The sequence below is a fragment of the Schistocerca piceifrons genome, unplaced genomic scaffold (assembly GCF_021461385.2).
Source record: "Schistocerca piceifrons isolate TAMUIC-IGC-003096 unplaced genomic scaffold, iqSchPice1.1 HiC_scaffold_2521, whole genome shotgun sequence".
Lineage (NCBI taxonomy): Eukaryota > Metazoa > Arthropoda > Insecta > Orthoptera > Acrididae > Schistocerca > Schistocerca piceifrons.
Window position 1 is genome coordinate 2,130,106 of NW_025728467.1, and position 17,849 is coordinate 2,147,954.

Here is a 17,849-nt window from a genome sequence, read left to right on the forward strand (position 1 = left end):
TTTCAAACTTTTTTAAGGTGTCTGTCGTGCTCGGTAAGATTTGCTGAATTGTCTGACCTACGTAGATGCTGATGCACTCGCAACGGCACCATACGCACGGGGCACACGAAGAGCTTTGTCGTCTCTAAGATGGCGCAGCACATCTTATATTTTGGGCCTGGCTGGAACTCTGGCGTCCAACCGTGTCGCTACAATACACGTCCTAACTTGCTGCACATTGTCCCACAGTGTGTCTCCTACTCTGCAGCAAACATTTTCTTAGCCTGTTTTTTCTCTACTTGTTTACACATTGTGGTAAGCAACGGAAACTACAGTGCGTTTAAAGTTAGTTGCGACTTTTGACAGTTCAGTACGGATCGAGTGGAGGAAAGCGTAGTTGCCAGCGTGTGCTGAACGCGTCAGCATGCGAAGATATCGCCAGGCCTGCTCGGTACGTAAAATGCAGATGGAGCAGCTTGCGCGGCCGACAATCTTTTTCAAACGATTCTGCAGAAACTATACGGTAGTAAACTGTGAGCTTCATTCCTCAGCTTCATGATCAGTTACCTATTACTTCGTAAATGGTCATAGTTATTGTGATATTTCGGTATTAGCCAAACTACTGCGAGAAATTCTTAAAGTTTGGAGTCAAAAATAAGTATCGCTACGAATTTTCGTGTGATGGGATATGTCATATGTTGCTGCATATAAAATTTAGGTAACATATTGAATTATTTATTAAACTTCGAAGCGTATCGTTATTTATCTCCAACGTCCAGAAAATGGAATGTGTGTAAACGTTTCCGTCACGAACGCACAAGCCACTGAAAAAGGCAGAATGAAATAATCATAAAGCCCTCGTAACTCATAAACGGTCTTAGATATCCAAACAAGATTTTGGCAAATGATAGAACGCAAAGAGCAGAGCATTTTGCCATATGATTAATACGCGCAACTTCCATGTATACCACGGTATTCAAGAAACTACAGAAGTTTTTAAAAGAAGTAATGCAATGTTCAAGGAACATCAGTAGCCTGCGAACGAAAACTGCTGTGGGTTTTGGAACAATGTAAATGAAGAAGCTGCACATTTATTTTTATACTGACAATGGGCTTTCTCATAACTAGTGATACGTCTCGCCCTCTGTTGCTAGTTTAATAATACGCTGTTTTATGACTCTGCCACTGTTTCAACTGCAGTAGAATCTTAGTGAGATGTATATCTGTAAATTCTGCTGAGTCTAGGCAAAAGAGGTAGTTGCTGACACAACAAGAGAAGGGAAGTATTACTCAAACTTCGACACTGTCCTTCATGAATCCGTGTCTCCTTAAATACATTTTTTGGTATGGGTGACAACTTGACACCAGCCCTGTTATGTAACATTTGCAATGACTTCTTTTGTCAGCATTTCTACCCCAATGAGCGTAAATTTCTTATTCCTGCCACCCTACTTTTCATCTAGGCCTACATATTCTCAGTCGGATTTAAATGTGGACGATACGGGGGAAGCCTGATTAAACTATGCCCTTTAGCGTTAGCCTGTTCGTCGGCCTGGTAGCGTGGAGTTTTTGGTTTGTACAGTACTACAAGTTCCATTAACTTCGCCTTACACAAGCTAGGTTCAATTTATCCAATCGAATATTCCTTTGCACCTAGACAAAAATAGCCGCTTTCCTTCGCTGCATTGTAGGAGCTTTATCAATCACAACAGAGTGATATTGGGCATTGTCCATTGCTTTGTGGAATTCGGAGAAATAGTTTGCAGCAGAACATTATTTTCACAGCCGATGATCATATTCTAGGACGAGCGCGTTTACTGCGAATCTCGTGTTCACACGTGCTCTACTGTTGTTATTAATGTAGCGCCAACACGAAACACTCGTTCACAACACCTGACGACTGTAGTACACTTTAACGCCAAAAAACATCACTTTACTACAAGAGCAAACAGACGCGACACCACGTGGCACTGTTTATCCATGGCGTGGCAACAGAAGCGCTGTACCAAGCAAACTGCTGCTGGCGTGGTAGGTAAAGCCGGCTCACCATTCGTGTTAACTGGGCAACAGCGTCATGTCCCCACCGGTGAGCCAAACGTCAAAAGTCGCAACTATTATTAAACGCACTATAGTCATCAGGCTTTAATTCTATAAAAAAAATTACCGTCTAAGTACAAAATGATTTTTGCATCAAAATATTTTATTTACTAATATAAAGATTTGTGTGATTTATTGTGTATGTGAAAGACCTTACACATTTTATTATTTAGAACCAACATCCACTTTTCGCACCATGCAGACATTTGTCTAAATCAGTCTGCAATTCGTTCTCGTGCTGTGATCACTTTCCTAGCTGGTAAACTACATTATGATCTCCAAACACTCTAAGAGGGCTGCACAGATTATGTCCTAAATCATTTACCGGTACATAAATTAAGATCAGCAGAGAGCCTATAACGCTCCCTTAGGGATCCCCAGAGGTCACTTCGTTTTCACTAGATGACTTCATATCAGTTATTACGAACTGTGCTCTCTGTGACAGGAAATCGCAAATCCAGGCGCAAAACTGATACGATACTCCGGAAACAACCAATTTGGTTAGAAACCTTTTATGGAACGGTGTCAAAAGTCGAGGAATCTGCAGCCCACACGGTCGCAGAACCGTCTCAGCCTTTGATTCAGACCCTCCACTCGACTCTGTACCAAAGGTCCGCAGTCAGTCCTGTTGACGATGCTGCAGATGGTGAGCTCTGCTTTCATCCCGCTAAAGAGACTGGCTGTCTTCACCAAATCAGATAGCCGCGGGAAGCAAGAGAGGATTTCCTTCGATCCATAGCGACACACATCATTGGTGCCGATATGAGCGACCACCTGCAGATGGGTCCACCCTGTACCCTTCATGGCATCTGGAAGGACCCTTTCCACATCTTGAATGACTCTCTCCGGTATGCACACGGAGTGCACATTGGTTTTCTTCCCCTCTCTTCCTGCCATATCCCTAAGAGGCCCCATTACGCGCCTGACGTTGGAGCTCCCAACTACCAGTAAGCCCACCCTCTGCAACCGCCCGCAGACTGAGGGGCAATCTCTGGAACAGAACAAGCAGCCATGTCTGGCCGAAGATCAGTATCAGCTGGAGACAGAGCCTGAAACTGGCTCGTCAGACACACTGGAGAAGCCTTCCGTTCTGCCCTCCGGAATGTCTTTCGCCCCCTGCCACACCTCGAGACGACCTCCCACTCTACCACGGGTGAGGGGTCAGCCTCAATGTGGGCAGTATCACGGGCAGCCACAGCCGTAGTCCGACCGGGGGGATGCGTGGGACGAAATGGACGTCCCCGACAAACCCCTGTCTGGACCCCCATAGTGATTCACATTGGCAACAGCCTCAAGCTGTGTGAGCGAAGCCAACACTGCCTGAAGCTGGAGCGAAGGGATGCCAAGTCAGCCCGCATCCGAACACAGCAGTCGCAGTCCCTATCCATGCTAAATGCTGCTGTGCGAAGAACGTCTGAACTAATCTACAGGGAGCACAAACAATTCGAAACAAAATTTAAACGGTTATTAAAATACAAGACTGCCTAGTATATGCAGTCATGCTGCTACTTGCGCACTGCTGACACACTGCTCGGCGACAGAAGGCTAACTGTACTGTCAGTAACGTACAAAGACTATTTGAAAGAAATAAACAAATGTCAGACAACTACGCGACTTTACACGTCACAGATATTAAAATGCAAATCTGCCCCTGCTAAATACGAAACTACACAATGATTTGGCGGATTTAACTAAACAAGTGCGCTAAGAACACTCAAACAAATTTTCAACTTGACTACAACACTTATATGAACGCTAACTAAGCCACTTGCTGCTACTTGCGCACTGCTGACACACTGCTCGGCGGAAGAAGGCAGAAGGCTTCTTGAGCGGCTATGTTTTGTAGCTTCATTTGCCATTGTACCCATCAATTGGGATCTAATCCAACATTGCTTATACCTGGAATTTTCTGCGTATCACCACTCGGTGGCATCGTTAAGGACTCAGTGTTTTCTACATGATTGTCAGTTAACTGTAAGATGCAGGACTGACCTCCATATTATATAACGATTGTACATTTGACATTTCTTAGATATTAATTTTGATTTGCAAAAGTTTGCCTAGCATTAAGCAACTATCTCACTACACTAAAACCAAAAAAATTAAATGACACGATAGTGCACGCACAATATGTTCTAGTACTGATGATTAGTGTATGTGTACCTACAAATCAGGAAGAGATTACTGAAGATAGGATAGATCTACTTACAAAATTTTGAAATTTGTGGTAAGTTCCTATGGGACCAAACTGCTGAGGTCATCGGTCCCTAGGCTTACACAGTAGTTACTCTAACTTAAACTAACTTACACTAACGACAACACACACACTCATGCTTGAGGGAAGACCCGAGCCTCCGACGGGGGGGAGCCACACGAACCGTGCCAATTCGCCTCAGACTGCGCAGTTCCTAATTACACATGAGAGATTGTAGGGCGCTCTCACTTCTGATATGGGGTCGTGCCACTCAATGTTGTTAGGGAAGATGATCTTTGTTACTTGGTTGCTATACCTGGATACGATCTGACTTCATTCATATGATGAAATGGTTGGCAGTAGTTAACACTCTTGCTCGCGTGCTCTAGTGAAGCAATAGCGGTGAGCTTTACCTGCGTTCAAAGGAAGAGGGTGCCGATTTAAACGACTCAAGTAAAAGGGGTGAGGGAAGCGTTTTTTCTGCGGAACCTGAGTGAAAATATTTGCGGACTGCCGACTTCCTCGGTCTCATTGTGCCGACATGTTGGATGGCGCCGGTCGGTCGGTGGCTGCGACCAGGTAGGCTGAGTAGGGCGAAGGAGTCGCCGCCGCAATGGGCAGAGCACTGAATACCGGCAATAAAGCAGAGGATGGGCCCTGGTTAAGCAGGAAGCCGATGAGACAACTGTGTGTTCTTGCGAATTTCCGTAGGACAGGTCACTGGCACCCAGACGTCCATACTCTGTTACAAAACATACTTGCCAAGGCACGAGGCTTTTAGCGAGTTTATGGCTGTTCTTTGGAATGTTCGAAATGGACGCAACAGGGGAGATAACGATCTTTTTATGGTTGGACTGTGGTTCCATCCAGGTCATGCTTTAGCAACGACACTGCGTAAATGCGTAAATACGAAGCTGAATCTTTTTTCCTTTTCTCGCTGGTTGGTCATATTTGTGTTTGCTGAGCAAGGGGCCCTCTTCCAACTTCGAATGCCGCGCTCTGGCTCGTGATTGGTTTGTGCTGAAGTGGGAGTGGTCTAAGATGTAAATGTGCTATGCTACCAAGGTGGCGAGGAAAGCTGAGAGAAAGAGAAGACACTACTGTACTGGCACTTCGCTAGTAAAGAACTGCGGGCCTTTATCTAAACCGTGAGACTTGTGCCCTTTGCTACTGTGCTTCTTAGAGCCTATACCAGTCACCATCTGAACAGTCCGAGGTACTGCTTCTAGAATCACGCACACAACGAGTGATGCGTGGGTGTACTTATTTGTTTTGAGTCGCCCATCTAAACATTTGACATATTCTGTCACGCATAGTCGTAGCATGGGGTCAAATTGGTTTGGCAGACCAGCAAACGGGTCCACCTGCACAATGGAATCCACCGGGGTTTAACAGGCTCATAGGGAAGTAACTGCATTCCGAATTAGCTGAACATGAGACATTTTTCGGGCGCGCACCATTAATAACAGACTGCTGCCGCCCTTGACTGAAGTCGCCGAGTGCATCGTGGTGTGTCGCCCTGACCAGCAGGAGTGTAAAGTATTCGCTGCAACGGCGTAGGGATCCAATATATGCTTCTCAGCACCCTGTTCTTTGGAAGCATATTTTTCTTTATGGAATAGTAGAATACAGATGCTTGACAGAGCGTAGTTTTTGGGCCATACCACGGATTCTCATGTATGAAGACAGGTAAAGCGATTAGTTCTGGTTGGTGTCGTGTGATGACCCCCAGCTTATCACTTTGTTCACCATAGACCACATAAGAGTGAAATCGTCTGTCAAATAAAAATATTAATGTGACGTATCTGTAGCCATTTTTTTCTTGTGATGTTAAGAATGAATAAATTTATTGTTATTTCGACCACAATTCCTCCCAATGTTTTGATTAACATTACCTATTCCACTTTTCATTAAAAGTTTTGATTACAATGGAAGGTAGGAAGCTTGCACTCTAGCATAAATTATTCAGTCGCATGTGTACCAGCGAACGTAGCCACAGTCTAGAAGTAATGTTGATGATGCATTCAAACACTGACACGGTTAAAAGCGTTAATAGTAAATGCAAACCCTTTTCTTTAATTAACTTCATGGCTGCGAGAAGTAGGCTGTGACACAAATGCTGGTCTCCTGGCAGTTTCAGTTGTCGTTCTCACTGCAGTCATGGACTGTGCGGCTGGTGCCGGCGGAGGTTCGAGTCCTCCCTCGGGCATGGGTGTGTGTATTCGTCCTTAGGATAATGTAGGTTAAGTAGTGTGACCGCTTAGGGACTGATGACCTTAGTAGTTAAGTCGCATAAGATTTCACACACAGTTAAACAGTTGTCGTTCTCAAAATCACTTTCAAGAGCATACAACAAACATCAAGATTAGCTTCGTACACAGAGTATTTTTTACAGTGTACAAGAACGAACAGAATAACAATAGTTTGCTAAAAAGAGCCTTAGTTTATTATACATGTTCATTCATCACATTCGTCCTGTCACTAGTCGGCACGTACGTTATCTACCTCTGCACTGAAGTACATGTGGACGGATCTGTCTATTTGTTAGTTTGTTGTTGGGGAGCTGAACTGCATGTCAATATGAGTTTACCAAAGTACATGTGACGCGTAATGTCAAGCGGTTTGGATTAACAAGTGATTTATTGTAATGACTTCGGACTATAGATATCGCACTCACACAGACGCACCATTTAATTTTGAGAAAATTATAAAGTTCTAACTACCTGGATATTTCAACTCTTGAATGAATAGTTCACTGACTAGCAGTGCCAGTTAGCAGGTTTGATCTTTAAAGCAGCTCTTGAGTATGAACCTGCCTTTTACGTGATAGCAATAATTGTCATGTATCACAATTAATTACACTGAATGTCCAAGGATAAAATTCTGAACTGATATATATATAGATGCAATTATCGATCCTAGAATTATTTTACTGCATAATCTGCTGATATAGCTTTAACTCTCGATCAGTCACAACGCACACACTGTTTTCACTTACCTGATGAAGTCCGGTCACCTTCTAAACGGATTTCATTAAGCCGCTGCGCTCCCTGAAATTCTTTAGTACGACACATACAGAAATACTTTCCATGCCGTGCAGATAGATGACGGGCTCACCTGGGGGCAATGATGGATTGCTACATATATATTCGGAGTTTGTGGAGCGGAGCGGATGCGATTTGCAAGTTAAACTGTCCATAGATGACAAGAGGAATATTATGAGCGTGTAAAATTCGCCGGTTCTCCCACGCAACCGACTTACATACAATCCAAGTCTGTTGGTTAACAGTTACTCAATGATGACCGCTCTCAGTAATTAGGTTTAAAGACGAAATTTCATTCGTGTATTGAGTAATTTTCTTACAGCACTCTTCATACGGTTGACATCATACTTTCATTTCCGTTTAACTTCAAACATGAAATTTCTCTTATGTGCTTAAGATGGCTCACTGCAATTAAGAAGAAACACTCCAGTGTCGAAAATCTCTACCTTCATGCACGAGTAAAGCCACAGTTGCTCCTTCTAAGTCTTATTACACTTAGCAATTATATAAAAACTAATAATAATGAAGAAGTCACCGACAGTTTTGCTAAGAGCAGAGTCTGCCTAATTACATCGTCCTGACGCTTGCAGCTACACATTTTGCATTCAGTTGTTCAGGCGTGCGTTGGACTAGAACTCGAAATCAATTGCTTGGCGCCGGCTTCACACCTCATTACAGCGTCATCTGCACTTACTAACAGTTTACACATGAAATAAAAGGAGATCATGCCCTGCATTATCGTGAACCTGGTTATCAAACTATTTAGCTTTCCCGTCTGCAGCGTTCGGTAGTAAGGCATACGATCAAATGATTTTTAAGCAAATTCTGTAAACGATATGAAGCAAACAATATTCCGCAGAATCAGATCAAATGTGTCACTGAAAGGTCGGACAGTACGTAAAATTTTATGTCAGTGGTCTATTATTTCCACTGCTGAGTAATCATGTGCACGTACTAGCACACATTATTACTATTTTCAGTTCAGCCCGCCCGGCTAGTCGCTCGGTCTAACGCGCTGCTTCCCGAGTGGGAAGGCGTGCCGGTCCCCGGCACGGATCCGCCCTGCGGATTAGTGTCGAGGCCCGGTATGCCGGCCAGCCTGTGGATGGTTTTTAAGGCGGTTTTCCGTCTTCTTCGGCGAATGCGGGCTGGTTCCCCTTATTCCGCCTCAGTTACACTGTGTCAGCAGTTGTTGATCAAATACCATTTGCATGTACGTGTACACTGTTATTACTCTACCCCACAAACATTTGGTGTTACACTTGTCTGGTATGAGACGTTACCGGGAGGGGGGGGGGGGGGGGGGGAGGGGCGTCCACTGGGGGCCGAACCACACAATAACGCTGGGTTCGGTGTGGGCGGCTGTGGCCTGTTGTGGGGTTGTGAACCTCTGAGGGCTACGATGGGAAGAAGCCTTTCCGTCGTTTCTAGGTCCCCTGTTCATTACATACATACATTTTCAATTCAAAGGGCTTATGGTTAATTTCTGCTGAAATCTATGGCAGTGCACCTTACGGGCCCTTGAAGTCGTAGGGCCCATAGCATATGCAACATGCACTGTGTAGATAAACTGCCTCTAGTGTGGTGCAGTCTTCGTGAGTAGTGGGGCAAGACCTGTGCCACCCCACTTTCCATTGTTGTCAAATTTATTCAAGATGGCGGCGATGATGTCATCCAAGATAGTGGTGTGTAGACTAGGCAACATTGCATAACATCATCAAAGATGGCGGATTTTGGCTGGAAAATAGGCCAATTAGGATAGGTCTACTAACCTAACCTCCAGAAAAAAATGGCGGGAAATTTGAATTCCAACATGATAATGCATGCAAAATCGTACTTGTCTTTATTATTATTCATTATTATGCATTATCATTTATTATAATTCTTTATCAATTATTATCATTTATTATTATTATTAATATGATGCACGTGTGTTCGCTACGAGGTCCGGAGTCCAACTGTATGTTAGTTCATACCCCTGCCTCCTGAGAGTGCTGATGTGATGTCATTCAAGATGGCGGCTTGTGGCAGGAAGAAAATCAATTGGGCTACCTACACTAACCTAACCTCCAAGAAAATTGGCGCCAAATTTCAATTTTGGCGGGAAAATACGTCAATTGTGCTATGTCCACTAACCTAATCCTCCAGAAAAAATTGACCCCAAATTCAAATTCCAACACGATAATGTCTGCAAAAACCGTACTTGTCTTTACTATTATTCATTATCATTCATTATCAATGATTATCATTTATTATTATTTGTTACTATTCGCCTACCCCCACTAGAAAATTGCTCCAAATTCAAATTCCAACACAATAATGGCTGCAAAAACGGTACTTGCCTTTGTTATTATATATTATTATTCACTATCATTTATTATCATACATTATCATTTATTATTATTTACATTATTATTATTTATTATTATTATTGGCCTACCTCCACTAGAAAATTGCGCCAAGTTCGAACTCCAACACGATAATCTCCCGAAAACTGTATTTCTATTAATTATTATTATTATTATTATTACTATTATTATTATTATTTATTATTTATCAACATGTCCGATGTCGGCGGGAAGAAAGCCATTTCCTTTACATCCATAAAAAAATCTGTAACAAGTTCAAATTCCAACACAATAATCGATCACACATACGAAGTAGTCCACATCCTACGGACTTTGACTGTCACTTATCTTTTTTCACTGCTAACCTCTCAAAATCGCGTCAAATAATAAACTGCACTTGTACTAATGTAAGTCACATCCTCTGATTTTGCAATGAAAAAGGACTGAAGTTTTTAATTCAAGCAGTACAGTCATCACGTGTTCTCCAACAGACTTAGTACACATCCTCGAGATCACAGCAACACCCACTGCACTCGCCACGAGGTCCAGGCTACAACAGACTTAGTTGAAATCGTCGCCAGCAGAGGAGGCTGCCCCTAGCCGGCTGGGGTGAGTTGTTCGTGTGCCGGCTGACGCACACTCCCCTGGTCCACGTCACAGCTCCCCGGCCCGCAGGCGCTGGCCCACGCTGGACCCTGTAAACGTGTTTCCGCTGGAACCAGTCGATGCCTACGTCGCAACAGGCGGTCCAGCACGTGTGTTCGCCACGAAGTCCGTCTATAAGTTAACAGATCACGCTAGTCTCATTATTCAATCGACATAGCGCTATTACCTAATCCAAATTCGACCCAAAAAACACGCGCGTATGCGTGAACCATCGCTTGCCCAAACCTAAATACCTCCGCAATTTAACCTAACACAAAGTTCACATCACTACTTAATTAAATTGATCAATTAATTAACCTCGCTGCTGCGGAAAGGCCGGCCGGAGTGGCCGAGCGGTTCTAGGCGCTTCAGTGTGGAACCGCGCAACCGCTAAGGTCGCAGGTTCGAATCCTGCCTCGGGCATGGATGTGTGTGATGTTCTTAGGTTAGTTAGGTTTCAGTACTTCTGCGCTCTAGGGGACTTATGACCTCAGCAGTTGAGTCCCATAGTGCTCAGAGCCATTTGAACCATTTGCTGCGGAAAGCACCACGTCCACCAGGAATTGGAATGAATTTTCGCGAGTGCCACACCCACCTGGACTTCGAATCAAATAGTTAAAGTCTCTACCACGATGCTCAATCGACCGCCACATCCCCTTACCAAGCCATGTTCATGCACTGAGCTGTATTAACGTTTACTAATGTACACTAACTTACATGAGATTTTCTCTATAGAAATATGTGAACTTTGAATTTTGGCGGTCGCTTTGTGTTTTGCTACCAACATAAGAAAATTGTGGCCATCAGAGCTCACCTCCACTAACCTGTCACCTGACCCCACCTCCTCCTAGGGACTGGTGGTAAAAGGACTCAGCTTGCACTAGACTGATCGAGAGAAGAAGGACTTTAGTTTATTGGCCAGCACTTTATTTACCGATTAATTATATTTATCACACAATACACGCTCTGACATGTCCTACAGCATACAGACCTACAAACTACTCCTACATAACTCATGTATAAGGCTCTACACACACGCTTGCTAATTGTAAACCGTATGTATGTAATGTATGGACCTCAAAAGAAGCAATTAGCTTGAGTAGCTATAGAGCAGGCTCTGAAAGGTATTGACAGAATGTTTTGCATCCATTTACCATAGGAAATCAAAGAAAGAAACCAAACAAATTACATTGCATATACTCTATGTGCATTGACTAACACATATGAATTCATGACAAAAAATTATTTGAAGAATCTCCTGCGAAAGGAAAAAGATACAGATGTGAAGCTTTAATTATAGTGCACTGGATCAGGAACAATGAAATTAATTCTGTGCCACATTGATGTATTGCATACTAGTGTAGTAAAATACTCATCAAATAAAAATTGTTTTCTGCCTCCGTTGCTATCGAGTGTGAAACACAAATTGTAGACAGATTTTATGGGTCACCACTCAACAACATTAAAGAATTTTACACCATGGAGAGTGAGGAGTGGAGCAGACATTGGCGGCGGAAAGCGAGACTGCGCAGTGCCTCAGCCCCCGCCGGTAGGCAGCAAATAGGTCCCAGAGAACTGAGACGCGTGCGGTGTTTAGAGGCAGATGGTCGGCCAACAAATCTCTCGCCAAAATATTGTTGAGCCAAACTGTTATTTCCAAGGTGAGAGAAAGCGAAATATACTTGAATTACACTCATAGCTTCATCACCGAGAGGAAAGGGGCAATAAAAATTTTGGCGATGTGTGCTTTCAGTTGCCAGACGTCGTCTTAGCGATTCCTGCGTTTTACCTCAAGACTATGGTCGTAGTTAAGGGCTATCTACTCAGACTGCAGTCAAGATTTCCTCCGGGAAGTGCCTCAGTCTACAATGTTGCCAGATGGAGCATATTGCTGGATATAGAGTTCTGAGGGGAGCACGACTGTATTGTCCACCTTACGTGAACGACTCGGCGCTCAATGTTATTGTCTAAGACTGTATCTACAACACATATTGCAAGCTGAAGACCCAGAAGAATTTACAAAAAATCAGTTTATGAGATCAATGTTAACTATAGCGTTTGAAGTATTCATAGTATTGTATACGTGTGTGTGTAAACGCCTTCCAATGACCACTCAAAGAAGCCAAGGATACACAGTCTAGCGTCAATATTATAAATACGCCTCAGTTTGTGGATGAACTCAGACTTAGATTACTAATCATTTTGAATATTTAGCTGTACTGTACCCATTGGTGTTAAACTCTTATTCAACCAATGATTCCTACAGCTACAGGAACACTACTTGTGATAGCTCTTAGACAAAATACTAATGCAGTGCTATCAGACGAAAAGATCAACCTGACACAAGCTGTGGGAAGTTTGTTTTACAACCTTCGTACCTGGATAAAGAGCTTTTCCTATTTGAGATATCTGTGAACGTTGCTGCATAAGGCGATTTAAGAAGAAACTAAATTCCTTCAGCTACGACAATGTTTAATGAAATCGTCTTAACGGCACTAAATCGTGATTTGTGAATCCTTTACCGGCCGTACTCTGCCGCATTTCGCTGGATGGAAGGCAAAAAGCTTACTGACAAATTTCACATAAGGAAAATGGGGACGAAAAGTCTCCCACTGGAAGGTCATGTTGTTTTATTTAAATGATTACAAAATCAGGTAAAACGAACAGTGAGGTTGTCAGTGTAAGCACATTACTGTTGTCAGTATGATGATGCACTGCCCAGGGCCTGTAATGAGAAACGGCCCGTTTAGGTCAGACATATTGTATACAGAAGTAGAAGAGAGAGCACCACTAAATTTTACAATCTGCATGCATTGCATACACACAGAAATTACTGTTACAGTGTACTTGTGGAGCCCAATGAGTGAACAGCCTATTTTCCGGTGAGAAAGGGCACTGGCAAAGAATCTTTGCTACATTATGTTACTTAAACTGGTGTCACTCTGAGCTAGAATTTATGGTCAGCGACTAAGTGTAAGGTCAATGAGTCGGATACTGGTTTTGCAACCGTGAACTACTTCACTACATTATAAAAGCGAATATTAAATTTGACTAATATTGCGAATATTTTGAACTTGCATAGCTTAAAATGAAAGTCTTCCTCTTTATTGCAAAGGAAAAAAACTGATTTTCTAAAACACTCTCTGTCATACACAACTTGAAAGAGGTCACGTCGACCAAATCTATGGAAGAACTGACAGCGACATATATCGGAAGGCAGTAAGATCCCTTGGCTTTTGGTTTGGCAGTATTCGACAGCCATTTCTAGGCGCAAGTAAATGAATAAAGGCAGCTCGTTTTGTTATCAAGTGACGTCTTCATCAATTACTTTAGTTTTAATGTAATCTACGAATAATTGCTGAAGTTTCATATTAACATGTAAAGGATTCGGTAGACAGGGAAAGAACCTGTTCTTGGGCAACTCCTTCTATAATCACCAAAATGCATTAAATGATCTTCAAGTGCATGTGTTCCAGCAGCGGTATGAAGAAAATTCTACTAATAATGACAGTAACAATCGAATTATCCGGTAATTTAATACTTCACAGTGGATTTTCTCGAACTAAGAAATTTACTAAATTAGTGAAAACTTCAAACTGACTTCACATCGAAGCTATGATGCCTAGAATAGTCTTTACATCCTGCTGACATGAGAATAGCATAATCTCCGCGTCAGAAGCTTGCTTCTACTTAACTATTCCATAGACTCGCATTTTTTCCACCGTGACTAATTTTGTAAGCTAAGTACATCATCCGTTACAGCACACTCCTGAGGCTGGGAAATATGGCCACAATGGTCTGGTGGACCGAACTATCACAGGTGCAACGCGTGGGTTCAGGCTTTTACTTTTGAGACGCACAAACAGATTTACTTTACCCCTGGCAACCTCAAGAGAAAGACGTTATAATCCAGAATCCGCATTAAACATCATGTTCCTTCATTACCAACTGGGCAGAACCGGTTTATGTTGGGAGATGACATTGGCGGAGATCATGGTAAACAGAAATACTGTCGCCAGTAAACTTACTTACATTACAAAATTTTATTTTATTTTATGAACCGATAACCATTTAAAGGAACAGAGCTCTTATTTTATTTGTACTTGATTGAACTAGAGACGTTGAAAAATTTGGTGCTGGACTGTGATTCGAATTCGTATCTCCTCTTTTGACGATCTGACTCTCTCGGAACAGTGTAGTTGAATAATTTCGTTCCTTTTCCCAAGGCTGCAGTCTTCTCTAGGTCTCCCCCAAAGGTAAGTATGTGGGTCCGAATCCTGACCCAGTACAAAAATATTCATAATTTCATTTTCACGTGCACACCAGCCTGCTAGTGAAAATTAAAGTGCATTTTTAATGTCTGTTCATGTGTTGTCAACAATCGCAATAGGCGTCGCTATTTCTGGTCAAACACGCACACATCTTACTCTTGGTGACTAAGCACTTGATACTTAAGCTATATTTGTGGAGAAGAAATAAAAACTTTGAGGTTCGCCGATGACGTTGTAATTCTGTCAGAGACAGCAAAGGACTTGGAAGAGCAGTTGAACGGAATGGACAGTGTCTTGAAAGGAGGGTATAAGATGAACATCAACAAAAGCAAAACGAGGATAATGGAACGTAGCCGAATACATGGGGTGATGCTGAGGGAATTAGATTAGGAAATGAGACACTTAAAGTAGTACAGGAGTTTTGCTATTTGGGGAGAAAAGTGACTGATGATGGTCGAAGTAGAGAGGATATAAAATGTAGACTGGCAATGGCAAGGAAAGTGTTTCTGAAAAAGAAAAAATTGTTAATAACGAGTATAGTTATAAATGTCAGGAAGTCGTTTCTGAAAGTATTTGAATGGAGTGTAGCCATGTATGGAAGTGAAACGTGGACGATAAATAGTTTATACATGAAAAGAATAGAAGCTTTCGAAATGTGGTGCTACAGAGGAATGCTGAAAATTAGATGGGTAGATCACATAACTAATGAGGAGGTATTGAATAGAATTGGGGAGAAGAGGAGCTTGAGGCACAACTTGACTAGAAGAAGGGATCGGTTGGTAGGACATGTTCTGAGATATCGAGGGATCACCAATTTAGTACTGGAGGGCAGCGTGGAGGGTAAAAATCGTAGAGGGAGACCAAGAGATGAATACACTAAACAGGTTCAGAAGGATGTAGGCTGCAGTAGGTACTGGGAGATGAAGAAGCTTGCACAGGATAGAGCAGCATGGAGAACTGCATCAAACCAGTCTCAGGACTGAAGACCACAATAACAACAACAAATTCGTGGATGATAAAGAAGGACGGTAGGTGTGCGGTTCGATTGTCGCTCAGGCACAAAAATTTGTATCCTTATTTTTGGTTCAAACGCCTAGCAGGTTGTAAGAAAAACCGATGCGTAACATTTCATTTTACTTAATTAACAATTATGACTTGGGATCGTATCTCCATCACAGAACTTCTCATCATGCGCTTCATCTTAAAAAGCATGAACACTTTGTTACTTCTGAATGGAAGTATGTCAGACATCTTTCATGCTTATTTAACAGGGACGAAAGAACCTTGATAGGAGTCCCGTTTTATTACAAAAACTGTCGTCTTTTATTTTCAAGCTTAGATTTGGGTACTGATATTGGCGAAAATTTCGGTAATTCCTGACTCTTCATGGCTAGTCAGCAATATGATATGATTAAATTAGATTAGATCTCATTATCTTTGCTAGCTCTGTGGTAATGTACTGATCAGTGAAAAACTATCTGTTATGGTTCCTGGTTCTAGTCGCACTGACCGTGAAGTTTTTATCCCTTCTGTGAAAGATCTACAAGCAGTCAGATCAAACATAGACAAGGAAATCGTAAGAAAATACTTTCGGCTCATAGTGCAATGGTGAAAAACATACAATGCTGCACAACAGGTAACGCCTCTTTCCGCTGCTGACAAGCAAATTTTGGGTTTCCAGGATTACATAACTCTCTTTATGAAATGCCACAGTGCGCAGTGTCCATAAGGTTCCTTTAGTGTTGTTAAAACAATAGTAAACATGAGAGACAAATTAACCATCAACGATATATGCGATTTCTCTGATGTTATCTATAACAGTCTGACAATACACATGCAGTTTATTGATTACCTGCATGTAGAAAACGTGTTCTAAGTTAAAGCTGTCAAACAAGATTTGATGAAGAATAAAATGCCACTACCACGCGATAGCTAATGCGGGAAATACTTTTCTGACGTATTTTGGCACGATGCGCTCTCCCCATACTTAATAGAAATGTTTGGAGATGCATCAGCTGCCTGGCCGTCTATTAAACCTGAAAAGAACAAAATGTCGCAGAAGTTAGCCCTTTATTATTAGCGGCTATTTTGGATTTAGAAACGAAAGGAATTATGTTCAAAGTTCCATTAGATTGATAACTTCTGCAGACAGCAGAATTACGTTTTAAAAAATGCAGCAGTGAACGTATTCGAACTCGTGACACTTACCGTAACGCTACCAGCTGACAAATCGCTACAGCAGCTCCAGAAGTCAACAACAATTCCTCCATAACTTCTGCATTCCACAGTGCTGTGAGATAATGCATATGGACGGATCTAGACTTCTAAGAGTCAGACAGTTACACTTTTTCATTGGCACTGCACGACGTTTTCAACAAACAGATAGCGTAATAGAGTAGCTCAATTGGAAAGGAACACTTCCCATTGAAATTTCTGCATCCTACGGTGTTGGCAGTTCTGCGTAGGTGGCAGTTACATGATTTTATTTTGGCGATTACAAGACAGAGTCGAATGTATGCACTGGATAGCCGAGGCAGCTAATTCATGGCGATTGGGTCAACCAAGTAAATGAATGTACTGAACATGCTGCAAACCACTACAGGGAGTCTGTGTGTCAGAATTCTAATCCAGTGTGGCGCTACGTTGTTATGGTAGAAAAATGAGTCACCGAGAAGAGGATTTGGTGGTCTGTTGGATTGATGATAGGTTCATATACTTATGGTGTGGATTTGATTCCAACTTCTGCCGATGATTTTTGATAGGGAGAGACAGATTCTTTTCTCTTCTGGCTACGCCAAGTGAAGAAGGTATAATGGCATTGTGGTCTGAAATTCACATTAAACATGATATTCCTTCTCTACCAAGTAGACGTTAGGTTGAACCACAATAAAGTCAGGAGTGGCGACATGTAGAAACTCTATCACCAGTACCCTTTCTTATACCAGTTATTTTTTTCTAGTGACGATACAAACGCTATGTAGGATCACAGGACACTTATTCCATCTTTTATTTGAGCTTCTGTATGTTGATAAAATTGGTTCTGAACTGGTAATGCAACTCAGACCGCCATTAATATGGAATTTGATTCCTACGTGACAATACAGCTCGACTACAATTTGTTGTTTGTTCAAAACTGTAAATTCGTCAACATCTCCAAATATTGCGCGTGAATGGGTTAGAATCCTGGCCCGGCAATAAAGTTTCCATTATGTACTAATAAGCTCTAGCATGAGAACACCTATCTGCTGGTGGATAATAATTTTGATTTTTA